We start from the raw sequence: 26,153 nt of genomic DNA, 5'->3' as shown, positions 1-26,153 counted from the left end.
ATCATCCCCCCTCTTATCCCCTTCGCACCCACTCTCCTATAGGGTGAGATACCCTATTTAGTGTGTATGTCATTCCCTCCCTAAGTCCATTTCAATGAGAATAAGGTTGACTCACTCCCTTTTACCTTCCTGTTCTTCCCCTCCATTGTAACAGTTTTCCCTTGCCTCTTTTATATGAGATAATTTACACCATTCTATCTCTCCCCATCTCCTCTCATTATATTCTTCTCTTACCTCTTAATTTCACCTTTTAAGTATCATCCCTTCCTATTCAATTGGTCCTGTGCCCTCTGTCTATGTGCACCTGTACACATATATACATACACTCACATAAGTATTCATACACCCACATACCCTCCTATATAGACATATATGTATGAATACATATATATACATACACACATTTCTATTCCCTTCAACTATAATCATACTGAGAAAAGTTTCATAAGTTACAATTGTCGTTTTTCCATGTAGGAATGTAAGCAGTTCAACTTTGATAAGTTCCTTATGATTTCTTTTCCCTGTTTACCTTTTCATGCTTCTCTTCTTGTATCTGAATGTCAGATTTTCTATTCAACTCTGGTTTTTTCATCAAGAATGCTTGAAAGTTCTCTATTCCATTGAATGACCATATTTTCCCCTGAAACATGATATTCAGTTTTGCTGGGTAGGTGATTCTTGGTTTTAATCCCAGCTCCTTTGCCCTCCGGAATATCATATTCCAAGCCCTTTGATCCCTCTGTGTAGAAGCTGCCAGATCCTGCGTTATCCTGATTATGTTTCCACAGTATTCAAATTATTTCTTCTTGGCTGCTTGTAATATTTTCTCCTTGATTTGGGCACTCCGGAACCTGGCTATAATATTCCTAGGAGTTTTCTTTTTGGGATCTTTTTCAGGAGGTGATGGGTGGATTCGTTCAACCTCTATTTTATCCTCTGGTTCTAAAACATCAGGGCAATTTTCCTTGAGAATTTCTTGAAGGATGATTTCTAGGTTCTTTTTTTGATCATGGCTTTCAGGTAGTCCTATGATTTTAAAATTATCTCTCCTGGATCTATTTTCCAGGTCAGTGGTTTTCCCAATGAGATATTTCACATTTCTATTTTTTTATTTGTTTAGATCTGCTTAATAGTATCTTGATTTCTGATAAAGTCACTAGCTTCCATTTGCTCCAATCTAATTCTGAAGGAATGATTCTCTTCAGTGAGCTTTTGAGATTTTTTTCCATCTGGCAAATTCAGCTTTTTAAGTAATTCTTCTCCTTATTGCCTTTTTGAGCCTCTTTTACCATTTGAGTTAACCTACTTTTTAAGGTGTTATTTTCTTCAGTCAGGTTGTTGACTCTCATTTCATAATTTTCTTGCATCACTCTCATTTCTCTTCCCAATTTTTCCTCCACTACTCTTATTTGGCTTTCATAATCCTTCTTAAGCTCCTCTATGACCTGTAAGCAGCTTATTCTTTTGATAGAAGCTTTTGCTTATTCTTTTGATAGAAGCTTTTGGTGCAGTAGTTCTCACTTCACTGTCTTCCTCCTATTCCATACTTTGATCTTTTTTTGTCCCCAAAAAAGGAATCCAAATTCGGGTCAGTGTGCTTGCCTTGCTTCCTGCATTTGCTCATGTTGCCACTCAATTACTTGACTTTTGATCTTTATGCCACAGTAGAACTCTGCTACCAGAGCGGGGAGCTATGTCCCATCACTGGGGTTTTCTCAGCTGCTGGAGCTATTAGTTGGCTGTCCTCTCTGAATCCTTCACACGCTCTGGCACACTGATCACGCACCCCAGGACCTCCACCCCAGACAGTGATCCAGATCCAAGCAGGTTAAAACAAGAGCGATTACCCCTCAGATTGTATGCTTGATCCCCCTACAGTCTGCAGGCCTGGATCTGTGAAGCCGACAAGTGGCAGTGACTGGATGGCCACCATGCCTTAGCTGCTTCTTGCCCTGGGGGCAAAGGCCAGCCCATACTCCCGAACTCCCTGGTCCCAAAGTCCACAGTGAACTGACCTCTCACTTTGTCCTGAGAATCTATAGGTTGCTAATTCTGGAAACTGCCACAGCTGCTGGTGATCTAAAGTCCCTCCATCCTGTGGCTGGTTGTGGCTGTCCTGAGGCTAAAACCTTGGCCTCGTGCAGGTCTGGGCTCCACTCCCAGAGTGCTGTGCTGGCCTCTTCCTGCTGGCCTGCCAGATTGTCTTCAGTGAGAGGTTAGCCTCTCTGTATCATTTTGTGGGTTCTGTAGCCCCAAAGTTTATTTAGTGTCATTTTTTACATGAATTGGAGGAGGTGGGAGTGGGAGGTCATCAGACGTCCTGTTTCTATCTAAAATGTAATTTTTTTCAAAACTTTTTTCCCAAATGGATGAATATCTGTTGCTCAGATTTAAGTATGCACTTTGATGGGCTTGTCCAATACCAAACAGACAGGACAGTTGGACAGCAAATTGAGCCCCCAGTTGAATAGGAGAAAGAGAATGGACTGAATTACTTTTGGGAGATTGTAAAGCTCTTTTACTGACTTCAGATTTCTCATGAAAGCAAAGGATCATTTTTTTTCAATGCTAACATTTTACTAGTGATGTGGTCTAGCTGTGAGATAGGGAACACCTCTGAAGAACCAAAAATGAGTATTACATAGAAGACAATGGGGCTGGCAGGTATAAGGAGGCTACAGCACGTATCACACAAAGAACTCCAAACAAGCATAAAGGATATTGTTATAAAGGCAGCATAGAGTAGCGATTAGAGTACTGATCTTGAAGTCAGGATGGCTTGGGTTCAGATGCCAGCTCAGAGACTTAAAAGCTGTGTAACTCATAAATTTGAATTCTGAACATGCTACATTCATTGAGATTTTTTGAGGGCCCATCTTTACAGCTGTTTACCATCTCTTCTAAGCCCATGTTACACATGTATTTACTGTGGTGGCCTTATATTACAGCAAGGGTCATCAGCTTTTTGTGAGGTCAGAGGAGTCATTTTTAATGTCCTCAAAGCTTTGATATTTCATATGGTGTTTGGAGGTCTGGTGAGGAAAGGGAGTTCTGCCAACTTTACCCCTCATCTCCATTGAGAATCCTAGCAAATGGTAGGGATGGAAGTGTAGTCTTTCTTAGAGCTGTAGCGGTGAGATTTTCAGGCTCTTTCAGCAGACAATTTATTGGGTAAAAACTGCTAATTGGGATCCTTCTTTTTTAGGTTATTCACTACTGCTCATGTTGTTTTTCTGTAATATTGAGATGAATAAATATACAAAGGGCGTTGTGAGTATCGTGTTGTATCTGTCAGTGGGAAACTATCTTTATCTTTCTGTGACCTTTTAAGAATCTTTTCTTATGGGGGCTGGGTGGCACAGTGAATAGAGCACCGGCCCTGGAGTCAGGAGGACCTGAGTTCAAATCCAGCCTCAGAAAATTAGCAAAAAAAACTAGCCCTGTGACCTTGGGCATGTCACTTAATCCCAATTACCCTCCCAAAAAAAAAAAAGAATTTTTTCTTAATTCATTACACCCAACTCTTTAAATCTTCTACCCTGTATTGTCACTTAACTTCTCTTAGCTTTAGCGTTCTCATGAATGAGGAAATTAGATTAGATGATTCTTAAAGATTACTTGCAATTCTAAATTCCATGATCCCTCAGCACTTGAGTACTCAGGTTGTGTAGAATTGTTTGTGGAGATAACTTGACTTATAGGATGGAACTGAGAGAGTTAGTGAAGTTTGACAAAACTGAAACAAGATCCTTCCCTAAGATTTTTAAAGACAGGAGACACTTAGATATATCAGTGTAACACCGATCCTTTAATTCTCAGCTTGAATGGCACATCTTCTGTGAATCTTTCACTGATCCTCCAAGCAAAAATTGATCTGTCTTTCATTTGATTTCTTTTTACTTTATAATCCATTTATGCACTTATATTTGAATTTATATTGTTTATCTGCACACATGTTCTGTCATCTCCATTAGGCAATAATCTTCATGAAGATAGGGACTTTATTTTATATATCTTTCTATCTTCTCCAGTGTATAATCAGTACTGTCTGCAAATTTTTGTTGAATATTTGTTGAATGATTGAATGTCTAGGAAGTGACCAAGTAAATTAGAAGGATTCTTAAAGTAGATTTTATGATTCTGTACACCCAGAATAGGACTCCCTAATTTGAGGATCACAGCTAACTAGTTCATCTAAAAGACTATCCAGTGCTTTGATATCACTTCTACCTTCTTCCTTAGACTGAAGACATTGACAGTTGAAGTTGTCACTGTTAATAAATTTCTCACAAAATATATCTTTATGGTGAACTTAGCTTCTTTAGTACTTCAGTTGATTTTTAATCTCATCATTGTGGATATTTTTCCAGCAGTGGAGATTGTAATATATTCATGGCCTTTCAGTTAGTGTAATTTGGCAGTGGTGCTCCCAAAAATCCTACACAGGGAGTCCACCAAACATGCTTGGGGTCATCCTTTTGATAGGGTTCACTTGCTGTTGTTTGACTGTCCAAGGTATATATAGGCTATCTGTTATTGATATCTAACTACCAGTCCATCATTGGCCCAGCCCCTTTTCTAGTAATATTTTTTTGGATAATATATTTTAAGTTGCTTCTCCTACACTATTGTTTTTAGTTTTTGTTAGTATGATGCTGCCTCTTTTCTTCTACTCTTTGTCTTTCTTTCCATTTTCCTTTGGGCGACCTGTAATTTTGATTCCTTACAGATTGTAGTGATTCTGATTTTAGAGAGTTTCCTGGGAAAGACTGGTGATTCCTGGTCTGGAATATCCTTAAATCTCCTATTTAAGGTTTTATTTGAAAGGAAGGGGGGGGAAAGATCATATGACCTCAGTTGATAGCCACTTTTTTTATGGTGCTCTCAACTGTACATTATGGGGATAAGGTAATAGAAGTATAGCCTCTTTCCTTGAGGAATTTACAGCCTAATTTACACAAGGCAGGAATGATAACTTTTATGTAGCACTTTAAGATTTGTTAAGTGCTTTACATATGTTCTCATTTAATCCTTACAACAATCCTATGAAATAGATAATATCCATGTGTAGGTTAGATTGTTAGCTTCATTTCCTTATTGGACAGGATTACTAAACTGGTATATCAGGGGAATCCTATAGATATAGATTACCAGGGTTTGGGGAAGCTTTTCATAAATTACGCTATTCTTGTGGAGAAGATAGGAGAGATAGGGATTAGATGATAAGACAGTCTGGTGGATGACTGGATTCAAAAAGTAGTTGTGATTGATTCAGTGTCATTATGGTAGGAGGTCACCAGTGAATTACCAAAGGGAACTGTGCTTGACCCTTTGCTGTTTTTTTTTTAAATTTTAAAAACATTTTCATTAATTGCTTGGATTAAGGCCTAGATGGCATGCTTATCAAGTTTACAGAAATATCAGAGCTGGGAAACACAAGTCAACCTAGTGAATGAAAGAATCCAAAAGGATTTTGACAGGCAGAATATAAGATGAAATTCAGTAGGGGTAAAGGTAAAATTCTGCTTGGATTAAAAAAAAATAACTTCACTGGGTAAAAGATGGGATTGGCAAGATTAGACTGCTGTTTTGGAAAAAATATCTGTGATGTTTAATGGGCTGCAAGCTCAATGTGAGTCAACAATATAATGTAGCAATGTCAAAAGCTAATGCAATCTTAGACTGCATTGGCACAAGGATGGTTGTGAGGATTAGTTTCCAGGATTAGAGAGGTGATAGTCCCACTGTACTTTGTCCTCATCAGACCTCATCTGAGGTATTGTGTTTAGGTCTGGGCACTGTAGTTTATAAGAAAGCCATTGTTTGCCATTGATAAACTAGAGAATGTCTAAAGGAGAGCAAACAAAATGGTAGAGAGTCTTAAGCCCATGTTATATGAAGATCAGTTGAGGGAACTGGTAGTATTTAATTTGAAGAAGAGAAGCCTGGGGCAGGGTAAGGGTGGGAAGCAAAGGGCTTGATAGTTGTCTTTAAGTAATTAGAATTGTTTAAAAGTAGGATGGTCTCAAGTGTTGGTGGGTTCTGCTCCCTTGAAGGTTTCCAAGGAGAAGTTGTATAATCTTTTGTGAAAGTGTGTTAAAGTGAAGATTTCCTTTCATATATAAGCTAGACAAAATGGCTTCTGAGGACCCTTCCAACTCTCTATCCAACTCTAGCCTAGGATCCAGTTCAGGAAGTTTAATACAATCAGGTTTCTTTTTTGGGCACTTTGGGCTGACATCTGCATGACTCTACCTAGCAATGACAGGGCCTTCTTATGGAAAAGCTGCCCCTGATGCTTTCAGGGATTCTAATTGTGGGGCATTCTCTTCATTTAACTTTCATCCCATTCTTAGTCTTGCAGCAATTATCTATTTTGTGGATTATCCAAGTATCTGTTTCTCTTCCTTTTCCTTTTAGCCTTGGCATTTTTTGTTATTATCTCTATCAGAGTTGAGAGAAGGAAAGGGAAAGGTGGTAGAATGCAAATCTGTCAGCTATTTTGTTCCCTGTGAGCAGTTCTAGGAAAAGATCTTAGTGGGGGAGGAGGTTGAAACTCTTAACTAAAATAAAATGTTGGAGCTTTTTTCATCTGTGCACTCACAGTCTGCCATGTGCTGAAGAAACCAGCACTGTCCTACATCGCACCTACCAGCCCCAGACTTCATACCATTTCCTTTTTTTGCATCTTATGGGTGTGAATGAACACACTGTTACTGCTTTTTTGGATTTACCTTGATAATGGACTGATTCATTTGGTTTCTTGTGCAGTGCATAATGTTTTTCTGTCTGTCTATATCATGAGATATTCCTAAACTCTAACATTTCTTTTTTGATGCCTTATGCATTTAATTTGGTTTTCTTGCATATGAAGGTGTGGGAGAAACATTTATGGACTTAGCTGGTTTCTGAAGCCCTGGCAAAGCTCTCATTCCCTTAATATACAGAACCATGTCTCAGAGTTAAGAAAAGGTAGGTTACAGAGGAAACATCCTTATGTGGCTTTTCTAAGACTTTGAGTGATACCTGAAAGTATCACAAAATGGCTTTTGGATTTATTTCTTTGTCTGTAAAATGGAGATAATAATGCTTGCCCTACTACGTCACAGGGTAGTTATGAAAAACTGAGTATCATTATGTGACTATGAGTAATAGGTAAGTGTTGTTATTATAGGCCTCTTTGTGTACCCTTGACTCTTGTAGAGAATCTTCCCCCCCTCACCTGAGCTTCTCAAAAATTGAATCTAAAAATCCTTAAATATTTTTCTCATTTCATGTAAGTAGAGTATTCTTTCTAGGGCAACAGATGTACCATTGGAGTAGAGTTGTGTGTGATGCAAACTGGCAGGGCTATTGATTTTATGATTAGAGTAATGATATTTTGGCTTTGTTCATATCAGCACTAGGTAGCCTGATATACACCCCAATACCAAGGACTTTCTCTATTACTTTGAACATATCCTTGTTTCCAAAAGTTTGTGAATAAGCAGATTCATCATGACTTTATTCATAATTACATAATTACTTGCAATAACCTTTCTAGAGTAATATTTTTTATATTTCCTTATTAAGTGCATAATAAGGTTTGAAGAGACTTCAGTTTCATATTTTCCACTTGAATATGTGTCTATAGTTAAAAATAATTATAATAATAAAAACTGGCCTTTATGTGTTGCTTTAAGGTTTGTGAAGCCTTTTACAAACACTATCTCATTTTATCCTTCTAACTCTGGAGGCCACTGCTATTATTAAACCCCATTTTACAGATGAAAAGATTGAGGCAGAAGTTAAGTGACTTATGCAGAGTCTTTTAAAAGAAAAACTGAAGGAATGACTTTATACTTTTTTGATCTAGAAATGGTTTGTCTTAGGAAGTTAAATTTAGGTACATACATTTCTGTTTACATTTTTTTCCCCATTTTCCTTTTTCCCTTAATTTCAGAAGTGTTCTTTTAAATTCTAGGGTAGTAAATAGAAGTCTGGGTGATCCTCTTGTTATGTATAAATCTCATTTCAAACAAGAGACACTTTGCTGCAATTTGGGAAAGGACATCTTTTGTGTATTTAATTTCAGATGCTCTTCATTGTGATTTTTGAAGCTATTCATGGGAATTCTACTTCTGCTTGCCCCCCATGTGAACTACAAAAAAATGTTATCTGGAGGTTGGCAAAGAAATGGTTAGAACTTGATAGTTTGAAGAACAAGCAGTTATATGGATATTTTGATTCAGAAAAACAAACTTTTAGCTATTGAAAAATTCATACAAAGTGAAGGTTGTGAAAGGACATTAAAATTCCTTAAGATATGAACATATTGGCTTTTTAACTGCAGGAAATGTATTTCAAATCAGTGTTGTAAGTTTAAGAAGTCAGAATCAGCTGTTATATTTAAAGTCTAGTCAATATATTCATTATATTATAGAATTAATTTGTGATTTTAGTTTATTTCCTGTAAGTTTGAGGGTATGGAAGCATTTTTTTGTTTGTTTGAATATCCCTGCTCCCTTTCTGTAATGAACTTATCTCTTGTCCTAGCTGTGTTTGTATCAGATATCACTATCATTCTTCAAGTTCCTCTGGCCAATCTAAATGCTCTCTGGATTTATCCTGTCTTTGCAGTTCACTGTACCTATAGTATTAATAGCAGCAGCAGAATTTTTATTCACTTTACCTGGGCTGCTTTTAAATTAGGACCTGAAGGTTATCTCCAGATTTGCATTCCTAGCACTGCTACCATTCTGAATGCTTGGTAGTTTTATTTCCCGTTTTGTTTTTCCTCTACTCCTTGTTGTACCTTGCACCTTTTTTCATCATGAACTCTCCTTAGGTTCAGTGCTACCAGTCAAGTCATACTTCATCAGAATTCATATTTCATTGCTTCTCAGCCACAGTCAGATCATCCCTGGTACTTGCCCATTTTTCCAGGGCAGATGTGGGAGAAGTAAATGACAGCTCTTCTCTCCTTCTTGCCTTCTACCCCTTTTCTAAATGAAACAATGATTTTACTAAGAATAGCTGAAAATAATTCCCTGCTGTTAGGGTTTAGTAATTGTAATATTTCTCAAGGCTAGCCTAAGGGCTTTGAGCAGAATACTGTTCCACTGGCTCCTGGTGAGGAAAGGTACAGTAGTTTGAAAGGTGACCTTTTAACTCACAGCACTCCCCCCCCCCATAATATATATATATATATATATATATTTCCATAAAAAACATTAATCTTTTGGCAGCTCAGCATTTGCGGCAAAAAAAAGGGGGGGGGGATTGTTACTGTGTCTTTAAAAGCCATCCTCAGAGCTCTGTGGAGGCAGACCATACCATTGAAGTATTTGAATGAGATCGGAGAGAAAGGGGGTGGTGGTGGTATGTGTGTGACTATTGGCAGAGCTCTGGGTGACATCTCTCCGAACAGCTGGGCCATGGTCTGTTTCTGAGCTGCTTGTCAAAGCAATTAGCTTGCTGGAGAGGCAGCAGTGAAGATCACTAACATTTCATTCAAGGGTGAAGGAGGTGGGAAAGGGGGCGGGTGGGAGGGTGGGGGGGGGGAGAGAAAAGAGAAAGGGTTTCCCGGAGGAATCTCTTCCGGCAAAAATCCAGTGCAGATCCTTACAATGAGGTCTCCATTAATAAAGTGAGCTAGCTGGTGGTCTAAGTGAAGCTCCAAGGTGAGTTGCCTTTTTTTATTTAAATTTTTCTTGTTTTTAAGACCATTGAAATATACAGCTTCTGGAGGGAACTAGAGTGATTTGCAAATTAAGATTCTATAAAAATTTTGATTAAACTATCGCAGGCTGTTAAAATTATTAAATATTGTGGTAAGCATATATAATAGGTTAAATTTTTTTGTAATAACTTAAAAGCTAGAAATTCTTGCTCTGCTCAGACTGTCTCTCTCGTGACCATTTCCAGCAGTGCTTCATTCAGATTTTGCTTATAGAAGCTGTGATGATTTCCGTTTTTGGTTTTTCTTTTCTTTCTTTCTTTTTTTTTGGGGGTGATCCTGTTGACGCACCTTTTCAGAACAAGGGAATCCCCTGTAAACATCCTCCTCCATGTCATTACAGAGCTCTCTACACCAAGCAGGTGCCCTAGATATCTTTATGTAACCAATCTCCAGCTTTTAATTGGGCAGTCAAGAAGAAAGATAGTCCCTTTGCTGCATTTAGGGGCATGTTTTGGATTGGAGTTTCCCAGGGCTTAATCTATAAGAAAGAATTTATCTAACCACTTTACATTGGGTTCTTTTTGATATATATTTAGGTTGTCGTTTGAGTTCCTTTGGGCTTTATATTTCTTTTTAGAAATTTTTTGGTTATATCAGCTTGCTTTTTGTTTGTTAGTCTTGGTTTCAGAAGAGTAAAGATGGGATTCCCCTCACCTCCAGTGACGTAGTGATTTTGTTTGCAGTCCTTTTCTTCTCCTGAAAGGGAGGGGGCTGAGAGAAGCAAGGCAAAGGCGAAACCCATTCAAACTGGTACTTTTTGACATATGTGATTTAATGGTGGTAATTGGATGTCAGTGAATGGGGTTGAAGTCAAAACAGAATGTTTTAATAATAGGGATGCAATTTGATGTTTGTGTCTCTTCTTTTTCGGAAAGCGATCTCGGCAGAGTCAGAGCTGCTGCTGAAGCACAACTTGGCTAACCCTGTATATACTATTGCTAATGAATTTTTATTTATTTCTTCAAAAATGATAAGGTGAATTTGGGAGAAGGAAAGGACATTTTCCCTTAATTTTTATATCAATTTATTACTCTTTCTTAACCTCCTCCAAACAGTCCTCTCCCTGCACCCATATTCTTCTGCATACCTTGGCAATTACATATAACATCTGAAACCCAGAAGCCATTAATGTTGGAGTTTTTTTGTGCTTGTTGGACACTAGTATTCATAAATCCCCCTTTTTTTGTGAAGTAATCTCAGGTCCAAGTAGTAGGTGGTTGCATTAATATCCTGCTATTCCACTTGATAATAGGAAGAATGGGGTTGTAGTGAGGCTAAGTAGTGGTTGTACTGGATTTTCTTTTAGATGGGGGCTCAAGCCATAGTGATTCACCTAAGTTTGTTTGGAGTGAGTGCTTGGGCCTCCCATTATTTTGTGTGCAACATTGATATTTGGGGGATAGCCTACAAAAGTCAATGATAAACTGATCAAGTACAGTGAATCTTGGATATTATGAGGGAGAAGAGATTATTGAGAAAGTACTGGTGAAAGATTTTTAGGGACCTGCTATATTCTCGATTTTCTTTCCCTTCCTATTATTTGACTATTTTTAGAATAAGACCTTATTTTTGGCCTTTTTTCCTAAGATTCTGCACATGTGAGTTTGCAGTTTTCTAATATGAAAAAGTATAAAAAACCATGCACATTTTCTAGCTCTCTCAATTTGTAAGGAAGAAGAGTTTTAATGCTTCTCATAGTCAGTTGCTTCAGACAAGTAATTAAACTTGCTTTTTTAGGGAGGAGGAGTAGAAAGGAAAAAGAAAGATGATCTTTCAGCTTTTAAAGAAAAGTGGAGAACCCTTGTCATTCTGGTGTTGTAAGGGTTAAGAGAAATTCCACTGCATCCCTGCATCTTGACACTGCAGCAAATACGTGGATAATTTCTTGCTAGCTTTTCAGGAAACCCCTGTGGTGGACAACCCTCATTAATCGTTGCTGGGAGACTGGTCTGACGTCATTGGGAGCAGTTCCCTGTCTGCAAGCAAAGACAGGAATAGCCTGTGAGGAAGAAAAGGAAAATTGCTTTGAAATTGAGAAATCAGAGTTTGTTGACTAGTGTGTTTTTTCCATTCAGGGTATGGACAAATGGATCTGGGGCCTTCATTAAACGTTTTGGGTATTAGGAAGAAAATTCCTTTAAAATTTTTGGGGGTTTCATTTGTGTTCTTTCCCTTTTCATTTCTTACCATCCAAACATAGTTCTTTTTTCAACCTTTTTTTTTTTTTTTTTAAAGCAATCGGGGTTAAGTAACTTGCTCAAGGTTACACGGCCAGTTATTATTTCTGGGTGTGGTGCTGAGTATCTGAGCCCGGATTTGGTCCAGGTCATCCGACACTGGAGCCGGTGCTCTTACTCGCTGAGCTACCTGGCCGCCCCTAAGCAATTGGGGTTAAGTAACTTGCTCAAGGTTACACGGCCAGGTGTTTCTGGGTGGGTGCTAAGTGTCTGAGCCCGGGATTCGATCTCCAGGTCTTCTCAACACTGGAGCCGGTGCTCTTACTCGTTGTGCTACCTGGCCGCCCCAACCTTTTTTTTTTTTTTTAAACAAAGTACCAAGGTATTTGAAAAGGTCAAGAGAAACTAGAAACTAGAGAAATAGGATTTCATTTTATTTTTAATGGCACACTAGAATTCACAGAATCAGGGGCTGTTAGAGCCAGAAAGGACCTTATAGATCCTAATACACCCTCCTGATTTTACATATAAGGAAAATGAGGTCCACACAGGTGAGTGAAGTGATTTTAAGTTGTCATAACTAGTTGTAAAGCCAAGATGAGATCCTAGGTCCTAAGTTATTATCATTATCATCATCGCTAGCATTTCTATAGCATTTTAAGGTTTGCAAAGCACTTTACAAATAGTGTTTTATTGGGGATTTGGTGCTACTTTACAGATTTGTCACTCTGAAGATGAGGAAACTGAGTCAGAAAGAGGCTGAGTGTCTTGCCCAGTTAGTAAGTGTCTGAGGCAGGAATTGCGCTCAGGTCTTTCTGACTCCAGGGTCTACCACTTTGCCACCAAACTGCCTCCATGATAGCTAGCATTTCTATGGTGCTTTTAAATTATGCAAAGTGCTTTATAGATATTATCTCATTTTATCCTCACAACATCCCTAGGAGGTGGGTGCTAGTTCAGTTAGTTATCCAAGGTATTCTGTAGCTTAAGTGAAATTATTTTAGGTGAGAACTCAAAACTGTATCATTGGAGTACATGTCTGTTTCACTCTGCTCCTTAAGTGAAATATATTTTGTCATCCAGACTGTCATTTGTATTGGGAGGACTTGAAGAAGAAAACTTGTCATCCCCTCTGTAGTGCTTAAAAGTTAATAATTAATTTCTCCCTCCCTAATTTTGATGTACTCCTTTCAGGGTTGCAGTTAAGTCCTATAACTTCTCTATAAGAATTAAACAGGAGTGTATTTGGTGATTTCTCATCATGTATTATGTTTGAGGGATCAGAGGAAAATCCTTATATAGGTTATGAGTTAAAAAAAAAAGAATTCAAATATAATCCAAAATTTTAAACTAAAAGTGGCTCAGTATCTCTTTATATAATGGATCTCTTCTAACTTGATGTTACAGTAAATGCTTAATAAATGCTTTCTTTAGCCATGAGAGTCCTGATATATATTAGAAACTCTGTCTCTTCCCATAACCATCATTCATTTTCTTACTTTTTAAAGTAGCGGTTAGGCTTTCTTTATCACCTTTGTATCTATTTTAAAACCATATAGACACCTTGTGTCTTTCTTTTAAACAATTTTGTTGAGGCTTTCTGTTGTTACAGAACATTATATTCATTTCTGAAAATAATCCTGTTTCCCCCAGTGAATATCTTTGTAATGAAAAATTTGTAAGAAAAAAAAGGCAAAAAGCAAGTAACCAAAACCAAACAACACATCAACATCTCTAATTGTCTGTATGATAGTCCACACCCTTAGTCACGTACTGTGGCACAGAAAGGAAGGTGTGTTTTCTCGGCTTCAGGGTTAGCCTTACTGATTATAATTTTTGTGTCTATTTCAGAAACTTCACTTCTTCTGTTCTTGTTTTATATTTCATTTCAATCGTATACTCCTACTTTTTCCTGGTTACATTTGTGAGGGAATAAGATGTACCACACATACCAAAATGCATTTAGGTAGAGTGCTGGACTTGGCGTCATGAAACCCAGGGTGTGAATCTTGCCTTTAATAGTTACTAGCTATGACTGGGCAAGCCCCTTTAACATCACTCACTATGGATTTTTTTCATCTGTAACATGTGGATGATAATAGTTGAATTAGTGAGACCCAAATGGAGCACTTTGCAAACTTGGGAGCATGATGTTAACATCAATAATTGTTAAATGTTAAAACAATAATTGCCAAATGTGGAAACCAGGAAATTAAAGATATTATCTTTGGCAAACTCCAAACCTGAAACAGAAAAACTGGTTCTTAGGGATACTTTTCATAAGAGTCAAGTTTTATGTTATCATTGCCTTTCCATTTTCTTTCACATTTTTTTGATCTGCATTAAAAACCTGTGGTAAAGTATAAATCTTCTGTTGCTAGGTAGAATGTCTAGCTATGATTGGAAACTTCCCCTTCTGGACAGCTCTTTGGACAAGAAAACCTGAGGAAATGGAAATGGCCAAGGGTTATCATCAAAATCCAGAAAAAGGCAGTTAATAGCATTTCTGTTAATGAGAAGTGAACTGAACTGAGAAAAGAGCTTCTTGGCTTTATTAAAGTTTGAGTGTGAATTTTTTCAAAGCTCTTAAGAATAAAGATTTGATGAAAGCAAGAAGCTCTCTTGCCATTTTGTTGTATATGTCTGAGTGGAGAAGAAGCCCACTAAATTGGAGGTGTGTCACTGAGGCCATTTCCAGTTCATGGAAAATCTTGTTCTAATGACTCCGGGACTGATAACTCTACTGTGCTTTTTATTTTTTTATTTTCTTAGAAAAAGTATAAGATAAACTTCATATTGATATTGGGCCAGTAGACTTTAGTTTATTGGTGGTGCTCTTGCTTTTTAATTTCGTTTTGATTTATGACTCCTTTCTATACTGGTACTGGTTGACTCGTGGGATATTTATCAGACATAGTGATACATTAAGGACTTTTCCTTTTTCTGAGTCTCTTAACTCTGTTTCCAAACTTTCAAGTTATCTCAAGATCTCCTAGAACTCATGCACATTGAAGAAATCTGATGAGAGATGCCCTTTGGAGTTGTCTCATGGATATATCTGCTGTCAGAGATTGTTTTTGACCTTTCTGACTTCATATGCACCATAAAGACCTATACACTTTAGGTACTCAGGAAATATTTGTTAGTAAATATTTGTTGAGTGAATGAATTCACAGCAATACTGAGACTAGTTTCCCTCTTGAAGTGTAGGTTTTTTGTTTTGTTTTTGTCTTTATTTTGTTTTGCTAATGGCGATGATGAAAATGGACCTCTTTTCCAAACTGATTCTGAGTGTGGATCCACAGTTATTTTGCCTCTGCTTTTATTTACTGTGTCTTAGCTGATGACCAAAATTGTTTATTACAACTAGTATTGTTATACTAATTATTAATGAAATGCATGCATGCCAGGATGAGGAGACATTTTGCATTTTTCCAGGTGGATTATAACTTGCAAATGGCTTCATTGGTGAGAGTGTAATATTATCAGGACTTATCATTTCTGCAGCATGACATTCTCTAGCAAAGGTGGAAGAGGTAGGATGAGAGGTGTAGGATGTCTGCTTGATTGATACTGGGAAGCAAGTCATGTTGGTCATTTCTCATGAGTACGTAGCCAGATCCTTTTCTTAGGAGTTGGTCTGATATTGTTTTAGTCTAGTTTTCTGTGGGTTTGTACTTTGGGGAAAGGATAGAAAAGCCATAATGGAATTTTCAGTGCAGCATGAACTCCTTGTATCTTTGCTTTGTTGAGGATAGTACCATCCTGCCAGTCATCCAGGCTCAAAACCTCTGCCATGCTGGACATCTCATTTTCACTTTCCCCACAAATTCAGTCTTTTTCCAGATCTCATTATTTCTCCCTACACAACAGCTCTTTGTACATCCCTTTCTCCTTACTCATACAAACACAACTCTAGTTTAGCACCCTCTTCACCTCTCATCCGTACTAGATGAGTAACCTTCTAACCAATCTTCCTCAAATTTCTTCCTATTCCAATCCATCCTCTACTAAGTACTGTAAAGATAATTTCCTCCAACATGTAGGCTTGTCCATGTTGCTCCTTTCTCAGTGAGTTCTAGTGGCTCAGTTATCCAGTAGATAAAATCAAAAAAGTCCTCCATCTGGCACTTAAAATTCATTATACCTGGCCTCTTCCTGCCTGTTTAGTCTTCTTACATTTTGCTTTCCTCTGTGTACTGTACAATTTAGTACTGCTAGCCTATTTGCAGTTATTCAAACAAACAAAAATTTCCATCTCCTGTCTAATTACAGTTTTCACTGATTATCTTCTGCCCACCCCCCTACCCTCCCCAGTACCTGTAATGCTCCGCCCTTTCACTTCTACTTAACTAGTTTCCTGAGTTTTCTTCAGCACTCAACTACAGGAGGCCTTTCCTAATGCCATCTATATCATTACATATATCTTGTATATACCTAGTTATTTACATGTTTCTCCACCATTAGAATGTGAGCTTTTTGAGAGGAAAGACTGTTTTTACCCTTTTTTGTAATCCCAACACTTTACACAGTGCCAGGCACATAATAAGTGCTTAATAGATGTTTGTTGACCAACCAACTTACTGCCAGGTATTATACTAAATACTAGAATTACAAAGAAAAAATAAAAACAGTGTTTACATTTTAGTGGATGTAATATATATATATATATATACATATATATATATATATATATAGGTATATACAAGAGACATACAGGGTAGGTACAATGTGTACTTAATAGGGAAGACACCAGCAGTTTGGGGAAGTGCGGGTTGGGAAATGGACAGTTGAACCAGGGAAGGGCTGCTGTAGAAAATGCTTTTTGAATTAAGTATTATGGAAAACTAAGGATTTTAGAAGTAAGAGATGAAGAAGGGAAAGTGTTCCAAGAATAGGAGATAGCTTGCTGCTTTCTCTTGGAGCAAAAATGTCTACTTATGACTCCTAGTGAAGGAGAGCCCCCAATCCCTTTAGTGTTGATGAAGGATGAAATCAGATAGCCTAAATAGCTCACCATATAATTATTTGGTACACTGAAAATAGAAGATCATGAAACTCCCTGGGGATTGGGTGAGGGTGAGGCTGGCCATGTTATCTTCCTACCTAATCATATCTCTTTGTTAAAGTTGTGAAAAGTTACTTTATACAGTGAAAACAGTATGGAGATAGAGAGTTCAGATCAGTGATAAGGGAAGTCACAGGGTAGGGATGAAGAAAAAAATAGAGGATAGCCAATACAAAGGTATAAAAATGGGAGCTGTAGTATCGTTTCTGAAGAGCAGAAAGAAGGTAAGTTTGGTCATACCATAGAGTTCATGGAAGGAAGCAGTTTGTAAGACCAGAAAAGACTGGAAAGATTGGGAGGGGCCAGGTTGTGAAGAGCTTTTAATGTCAGTCATAGGGCTTTGTATTTGATCCTAGAGACAGTAAAGAAGTCCTGGAGTTTGACTGAGGAGGTGACATGATCTTACCTGCCTTTAGAAAAATCACTTTGAGGCAGGGAGACAGATTAGAACACTGTTACAGTAGTCCCAGGTGAGAGAGGTGAGGAGGGCCTGAAGCTAGGATAGGAGATGTGTGAATTGAGTATGTATCTGTGAGATGTTATGGAGGTTTAAAAAAAAAAAAAGGCAGGATCTGGCAACTGATTAAATAAGTGGGGAGAATGAGGATTGGAAATGACATCAAGGTTGCCAACCTTGGTGATCAGAAAAATGGTGGTGATCTTGACAATAATGGGAAAGTTTGGAAGAGGTGAGTTTTGGTGAGGAAAATAGTGAATTCTTTCTTTTGGATATGATAATTTGAGGTGCATGTTTGAACATCAAGTTTGAAATGTCCAGTAAGCAATTGACAGTGTAGGACTAGAACCCAGGAAATGATGGCTGTATACAAAGGTCTGGGAATCCATATTGCTGTAATAATTGAGCCCATGGGAGCTGAGACTAAGTGACAAAGCATATAGAGAAAAGAGAAAAGGATCCAGGACAGATTCTCAGTTAATACTTAAAATCTCAGTGGTCATGACAGAGATAAAAAAATAGCAAAGGAGATGAGGAGCAGTCAGGTAAGCAGAGAATCAGGAGAGAACAGTGCCATTAAAATCTAGAAAGAGAATTCAGGGAAAGAATGTAATCAGCAGTGTCAAGTTCAGCCAAGAGGTCTAGAACAATGAGGGTTGAGAAAAGGCCATGAGATTTGACAATTAAAAGATCATTGGTAGGGGCGGCCAGGTAGCACAGCGAGTAAGAGCACCGGCTCCAGTGTTGAGAAGACCTGGAGATCGAATCCCGGGCTCAGACACTTAGCACCCACCTAGAAACACCTGGCCGTGTAACCTTGAGCAAGTTACTTAACCCCAATTGCTTAGGGGCGGCCAGGTGGCTCAGTGAGTAAGAGCACCGGCTCCAGTGTCCGGATGACCTGGATCAAATCTGGGCTCAGATACTCAGCACCACACCCAGAAATAACTGGCCGTGTAACCTTGAGCAAGTTACTTAACCCCGATTGCTTTAAAAAAAAAAAAAAAAGATCATTGGTAATTTAAGAGAGCAGTTTCAGTTGAATAAGGAGAATGGAAGCCAGATTATAGTGGGCTTAAAGATTGTGAGAGTAGAGGATGTGGAGACATCTAGTTCTGTTCTTCCCTATTCCTTTTCCCCCATTGCCCTTTAGAGAGATACTTGCTGAGTCAGTGTAACAAAGTCAGAAATACAAGCATTTCCCCCAAATATCCTAGATTATACTTTTCCTATATGGCTTTGGTCCCTGGGGAGAGTCAACTTAAACCTAAAATGTTTGCTAAAAAGCATTTGCCCCACCAAGTTGACTTCTAAATGCATCATAGCTGACAGGCTGTCAGTCTAGAAAACAGTGTCTCATTTGCTCAGTCTGTGGGCTGAGTTCCTTAGATATATCCATAGGCTAGTGCTGTGGGTAATTCTAGCATGGACACCCAGCCTTGGAGTGCTGGCAGCTTTCCAGACTTTTGAAGGTCTTTGGGTTGCAGATGAGTCTGTTCCACCTCCAACTCCTTCACTGACGGTAGGAAAGAACAGCTACAACAGGGACAGAAGCAACAGCAAGGTCATGTGCTCATGACTTGGGTAGGAAGAGTTGGCCTCTGGTTCTGGCTCTCTGTCCTCACCAGAAAGCTTGTAAAAATCCTAAAAACCAGCCTAGGAGAAGAGAGGAAGACAGCTAGCAGGGATGGGAGGATTAAGTGTTGATTCGTTTTTACAGCTTGGGGAAGATTTTTGTCTTGCTTATAAGGATGCAGAGAAGGAACCGATAAATAAAGATGAACAATTAGAAAAATAGAAGTGATGATGATAAGGATGGGCAATTTATTGGAAGATAGAGGAGAGGAGAAAATCAAGAGCGCGTGTAGAGGTGTTTGTCTTAAGCAAGGAGATGGGCCACCTCTTTATCAGAGAATAGGGTGAAGTAGGAGATAGTAGGGCATGTTAGAATAATGTGAGATGAGAAAGGGAAAAGAAGGGCTCTCATTGAATGGCCTCAATTTTCTTGCTGTGGGAAGCTTGAAGAGAAAAGTTTTGAATAGCTTCTGTAGTGAGGAGGTTTATAGAATCAATTAGGGAGGAGAGGTGGGATTGCCTTGTTCTGGTGGGTTCAGAAGAAATTATGGGGGAAAAGAGGAAGCCTTCCCCTTTTAACAAATATTTTAAAAGGAAAAGAAAACTAATCAACACATCAGTCAAGTTGGACAGTATATGTACTATTATTTATTCATAGTCCACAGAATGAGGGATAGAGGTACATTCTTTCAACTCTTCTCCAGGGCCAAGCTTAATAACTACCTAATGATCAGTTTCATTTTATTTTTCCATGTCCATTTTTGCAACCATGTACAGTGTATTGTTTTTCTATTCCTGCCGACTTCACTCTCCATCAGTTCTTTGTTAGCTTCCCATTTTCTTCTCTGGATTCTACAGTATGGTCATTTCTGCAGCAGAGTAATCTGCCATTTCATTAATGTACAATAAGGTGTTTAGCCATTCCTCAATATATGGGCCCATATTTTGTTTCTAGTTCTTTACTAGCACAAAAGGGAAGATATTGTAATGAATATACCTATGGTGGGATCTAAGAATCTTCTTTCTTACAGGAATTTTGATTATATAATAACATTTAGAGAAAAGAGAAAGAAAGCTCATCAGAAGTTAATAGTCCTGCCTTTAGATCTGGCTCCAGTGTTTTCATGTAGGGAGCATAAAATTATGATGTTAGCAGGGCTAGCCCCACAACAGACCCTAAAATTGATTTTCCTCTAGTTCAGGGGTTCATTAGTGTCTTCAGTGAGTTGAAACATGGGAACATTTCCAAGTCTTTTGTTTTGCTTTTTCCAAACCTTTGTGCTGAGATAGATGACTAGGATGAGTCTGGTCACTTGCACAGATCCCACTGTCAGAGCCAGTTGCTTTCTCATATATCAGATTGGTAAGATATACCTTGCATATCTGTGGAAGTGTCTCTGACCAAGATTTGCGGCAGTTTCTGTGGAAATGTTATATATATAATTTTTTTAAGGAAAAAAAATCTCATCTTAGCTCTTAGTGATAGAGTCTGTTGCCATGGAACCCTGATTCAGATTGGCTGACCTGGGGGCCAATGAGCAGATAGAACATAAACACATCATCATTTAACCTTGCAGGATGTACTTATTCAGTGATATATGACATTAATACCAATGCCTTATATAGAACTGTGAAACGAAGTGCTCAAAAATGGTGTAAGGTCCCTTTTTTACTGTCTTAAGATTTACTGTTTAACATACACATAGTAATGGGATGTCAGTTTATGTGATTTGGGAGGGGGAGAAAGGAACTGACAGCAGGGCAGGTGGGATATATTTTCTATCTGTTGATAAGGTTGAGGTACCTGTAATTCAATCCTGGCTCCTGGATCTTTTTGTGGACTTATACTGTTATCTCTAACAAATTTAGTGGCTTTCAGGTCCAGGTCAAATAGTAGCCTGTGGGGTGATGTGAGCTCTCTCTTTATTTCTGAACCTTTTTTGCTTACCTCTGTAGCCTTAAAGCTGAGTCAGAAACTGGCAGATTCTCTCTCACTTGTTTTCTCCTCATCCTTCTCCAACCTGGATTTTGTGGTTCCCCCTACTAACTTGTGTTCATCATGTCATTTGGTCTGTCAAGAGAGGAGTGATTGGGGACAACTTCCCTGTACTTTGTTCCCCATTTCCCCTTGAGTATCCTTATCTCTTTACTTCCCTAGCTCCTGCATATTCCTTGAATAAGTTGCTGAACTTTTTTTTTTTTTACTGTATTCATTGTTTATTTCTTATCATAGATGTCTGCTTCTTCCAACTTCCCTGCTATCCTGAAGGACGAAAAAATAATTCATTCATGTATCAAAAATATCCATAACTCTTCTAGAATCTGTTTTGAATTGGAAAAAAGAGGGTGGTATATATATTCTTTTTACTTTCGCGCATGGCTGTAAGATTATTCTAAGTACTTTGTTTATGATACTGCAGTAGATGGTGTGGGGAAAACAGATAAATAAGTCTCAGTCCTCAGGGAGTAGGGAAAGTATGGCATATATATGAAACTATACTGTGTATATGTATATGATTAAAGTACATAGGCATAGGAGAGCTTTGCTCTGAGGAGGGATCACTTCTGGCTTAGGGCCAGGAGCTAAGGTTGGGGTGAGAAGCAGGAGAATAAACTTGAGCTCAGCCTTGGAGTAATAAGTATTTCAGTAGGTAGTAGAGATGGTAGAGAAATGCACTTCAACTATAGAGGAACCAGAGCAAAGGTACCATGAGTAAAGGTACCAGAAAAAGGAAAGAGTGTCTAGGTTGTGGGTTAGTAAGTTCACTTTGGCTAGAGGGGTAACATATTTGAAAGGGATAATGTGACGTAAGACTTGAAAAGATAGCCTAGAACCAATGCATGGAAGGCCTTGAGGCATGGCAAGCTGTTGATAAGTATAAAGCCATGAATTAAAATTTGCTTTGCTTTAGCAGTAATTTGTAGGATGGATTTCAGATAAGAGAATAGAGTCAATTGTTCCTAGAACAATTAGTTTAATAATTCTAGCCAAATGTAATAAAAGCATACACTCGACTGGTGGTAGTCAAAAGCAGTGGAGTTGGGGCGGCCAGGTAGCACAGCGAGTAAGAGCACTGGCCCCAGTGTCGGGATGACCTGGGGAATCGAATCTGGGCTCAGACACTTAGCACTCACCCAGAAACACCTGGCCATGTAACCTTGAGCAAGTTACTTAACCCCAGTTGCTTAGGGGCGGCCATGTGGCTCAGCAAGTGAGAGCACAGGCCCCAGTGTCGGGATGACCTGGATCAAATCCGGGCTCAGATACTTAGCACCACACCCAGAAATAACTGGCCATGTAACCTTGAGCAAGTTATGTAACCCCAATTGCTTTAAAAAAAAAAAAAGCAGTGGAGTTTGGTGAAAGGAGCAATAGAATTGTAGTCAAATAAACTGAATTCAAACTCAAAGTTCTTATGATCCTGTGAAGTGGAAAGGATGGGTGGATACAAGAGATATTGTGGGGGTAGAAACAATAAGAGGTGAGGAGAAAATGGATGTAAAGATGAGAGAATCAAGGCAAGGGAAGTTTCCATTCTTGGTGACTAGGGAAACGTAGTGGTGTCATCATTAGAAAGAGGGGTATCAGGAGGGCAGGTTTGGGGACAAAGATAATAACTGATTTAGCTCCTGTTAAACTCAGTGCTGATAGGACATTCCTGTATTGTCTAGCAGGTAGGACATTTAGGCCTGGAGCCCAGAATAGAGTTCAGGGCTGAAAATGTAGGTATGGTTGAGTCTTTAAAGTTAAAACCCTGGGAGTAGATGAAATCACCAGAAGAGAGAAGAGGGAAAAGATGCTTGAGAACAGAATGCAGGAGACCAAAGAAGAGGAAAGGTGCATGAATTAAATTTTCTCCTTCTTGTTACATTCCCATTTATACTTGGGCTTTCTGAGAAGTGTTTTAAAATTATTTTTTTGGTAAATAATATTGTACTTTTTCCAATTACATGTAAAGATAGTTTTCAACATTCATTTTTTGTAAGATTTTGAGTTCCAAATTTTTCTCCTCCCTTCTGTCCTCCCTCCCCAAGACAACAAGCAATCTGATATGGGTTATACATGTACAGTCATGTTAAACATATTTCCACATTAGTCATGCTGTGATAGAAGAATTAGAATAAAAGGGAAAAACTTTGAGAAAGAAAAAACAAAGTGAAAATAGTATGCTTCCATCTGCATTCAGACTCCATAGTTCTTTCCCTCTGGATGTGGATAGCTTTTCCTGTCATGAGTCCTTTGGAATTGTCTTGGATCATTGTATTGCTGAGAAGAACTATGCCTGTTATAGGTGACCATTGTAGAATGTTGCTGTTACTGTGTACAGTTTCTCAGGAATATTTTTAAAAATCAAGAGTACTTATATTCAGGGGACTGAAGGAGGAGGAGTAAGCAAGAGAAGGAAAGGGAACAAGCAAGAGATTGAGAGAGAACCAGAAGTGGCAATGTCACTGAAGCCTAGGAGGAAGCAAGGGCGGGTAATTTACAACTTTGTATCATCCAGATAGGCCAGAGACACAGGAAAGACCCTATGAATTCTCCTGTGATGTTTTCTAGTTCTTATCCAACAAACTATGGGATCAGAATGACTGTGGGAGGTCATCTAGGCTATCCCCTTTGCTGAGTGACAGAATCCGTGTGGGAGAAGTCTTCAGGGGTTAGCTGGAGTAGCCCAAATACTCCCTGATTGGCTATACTTTTTCAAGATTTAACCCAAAAGTTCCCAAAGTGGTTAATACTGCCCCCTTATGGGGATACTGGAAAGATGAAGGGGTAGTAGCCTCAGGTGTACTTGGGGCACCTTGAATAAAAATAAAGCGATAGTGGAAGCATAAGGAAAGAAGAGAATTTTGAAAATCTGTACATATTTCATCTGTTTGTGTAACAGAGTTAGAGTCATAGTGATTACATTATTTAACAAATAAACACACAAAATGCAAGTTATAACTGATTAGTGGTCAAGACCACTGACAGGTCTTAACAAGCAAGTGTCAGGAAAGTGAGTTGGACATTGTTGGGAAGTCCAGCATGCATCAGCAGAAATATGTGTGTGTAATGACTTGTTTACAGTATTATACTATACAGATGCATTATTGTGTCATTGAAATTTCAATGCAAGAAAAATCCCACAAATTTATAATAAATTATTAAATTTTAGATGTCATTTAAAAATATTTTATACATATTTTTTGAAAAGACTCATTAAAAAAAAACTGTTATGGGGTGGCTAGGTGGCGCAGTGAATAGAGCACCAGTCCTGGAGTCAGGAGAACCTGAGTTCAAATCTGGCCTTAGACACTTAACACTTTCTAGCCTTGTGACCTTGGGCAAGTCACTTAACCCCAATTGCCCTGCCTTCCCCCCTCTAAAAAAAAACCCCGTTAAAGGATTAAAGAAAATAGATTTTCAGGGGGGTGTTGAGTATTTTTTTTTAAAGGGGGCAGTAGACCAAATAAGTTTGGGAACCTCTGATTTAACCCATGCCTGAGTCCATAGAAGTGAGCCGTTAACATAATATTAAATGCCTTTTTGAGAGGAAACCTCTCCCATCACCTTATAACTCAGTTAATTTATTACATGTAAAGAAAAATATTGTTTCCCAAAGCATGAAATCTATTTAATGCCTGTGTGTATGACCTGTCTTTTGAAGGATGCTAGCACTGAAAATTGTCTTATCCCCGGGCTCAGACACTTAGCACCCACCCAGAAACACCTGGCCGTGTAACCTTGAGCAAGTTACTTAACCCCAATTGCTTAGGGGCGGCCAGGTGGCTCAGCGAGTAAGAGTACCGGCTCCAGTGTTGGGACAACCTGGAGATCGAATCCCGGGCTCGGACACTCAGCACCACACCCAGAAATAACTGGCCGTGTAACCTTGAGCAAGTTACTTAACCCTGATTGCTTAAAAATATAAAAAAAAAAATTGTCTTATCTTAAGGAAATAAAGGTAATAGAGTGTGATTGACTGTTTCTTTCCATACTGACTGGATTGGGAGTATATTGAGATGAATAGGGGTTTGGTTGGGAGGAGATAGTTGTCTAAATCTAACTGTAGTGGCAGAAAACATCAAAATAGAAAGACTGACCCAGGTTATAAACCCTGGTTCTGTCTGGGTCAGTGCACTTGTCTTTGGATCAGGTAGTTGTAGAGTACAAGAATGGGTAGGCAAATTACTGATTTCAAAAGAGAGATGAAAGTGATTCTGATCCTTCAGTACCAATAAGATTTATCTGAAGAACTTGGAACTGCTTTCAAGGCCCAACTGAGATGCCACATCCTCCAAAATGCCTTTTCTCATCCCTGCTTCCCTAAGTCAAAGTGACCTCTCCTTACTAAAAATTATCCTAACCTTTTTGCATTGACCTTGTGTTTACCTTATATTATAGTTGTGTGACTGTAAAGTTCTTGAGAGTAGGCCTGTGGCCTATATATTTTTGTATTCTCAGCCTTACACGTATTAGACATCTTAGAAATGTTAAATTCAGCATTAATTAAGCACCTGATCAGCCACACTAGAGTGCTGAGAGTATGAAGAAGCCAGAGAATCCTTGGCAATATTTCTATCCTTTTTTAGGCAGTGCCTAAAACTTAGACAATGTTTTGTAAATGATTAATAATTTACTTGTTTCCTTTTCTCAGAATTACTATCTTTTTATCATTCTAATTTTTTCCAATTATGTGTAGAAAACAATTTTTAATATTTGTTTTTAAAAAATTTTTGAGTTCTAAATTCTCTCTCCCTTTACCTCTCATTGAGAAGACAAGCAATTTGGTATAGGTTATACACATGCAGTCATGTAAAACATTTCCATATCAGTTATGTTGTGAAAGGAAGCACAGACCTCCCCCCCCATTAAAAAATTAAAAAATGTTTCAATTTACATTCAAAATCTATCAGTTCTTTCTCTGTAGGTAGATAGTATTTTTTATGGTAACACCTTCAGAACTGTCTTGGATCGTTGTATTTCTGAGAATTTAGACAAGTCATTCACAATTGATCATCATGCAGTATTGCATGATGTACACTAGTTCTCCTGGTTCTGCTTACTTCACTTTGTATCACTTCATGTAAGTCTTTCTGGGTTTTTCTAAAATCCACCTGTTCATCATTTCGTATAGCACAGTCACATATCACAGCTTGTTTAACCATTCC

The 26,153-nt window shown here is 38.4% G+C and overlaps 1 protein-coding gene across 7 annotated transcripts in view; it reads left to right on the top strand.

Moving 5' to 3' along the window:
- R3HDM2 (R3H domain containing 2) overlaps nucleotides 1–26,153 on the top strand; it is a 162,935-nt gene that overhangs the window by 68,597 nt on the left and 68,185 nt on the right. The window contains exon 1 of one of the 7 annotated variants that reach the window (XM_069079949.1): nucleotides 9,530–9,662. The exons of the other annotated variants lie outside the window; for them this stretch is intronic. The gene's annotated coding sequence lies outside the window, so the exon portion shown is untranslated. Of the gene's footprint in view, nucleotides 1–9,529; nucleotides 9,663–26,153 lie in introns of those variants that run through there. 7 annotated transcript variants of the gene reach the window in all.

The sequence above is a fragment of the Petaurus breviceps genome, unplaced genomic scaffold (assembly GCF_028583685.1).
Source record: "Petaurus breviceps papuanus isolate PSGF00001 unplaced genomic scaffold, PetGlider_PUasm1.0 154, whole genome shotgun sequence".
Lineage (NCBI taxonomy): Eukaryota > Metazoa > Chordata > Mammalia > Diprotodontia > Petauridae > Petaurus > Petaurus breviceps.
This window is presented reverse-complemented; position numbering and strand designations above follow the sequence as displayed.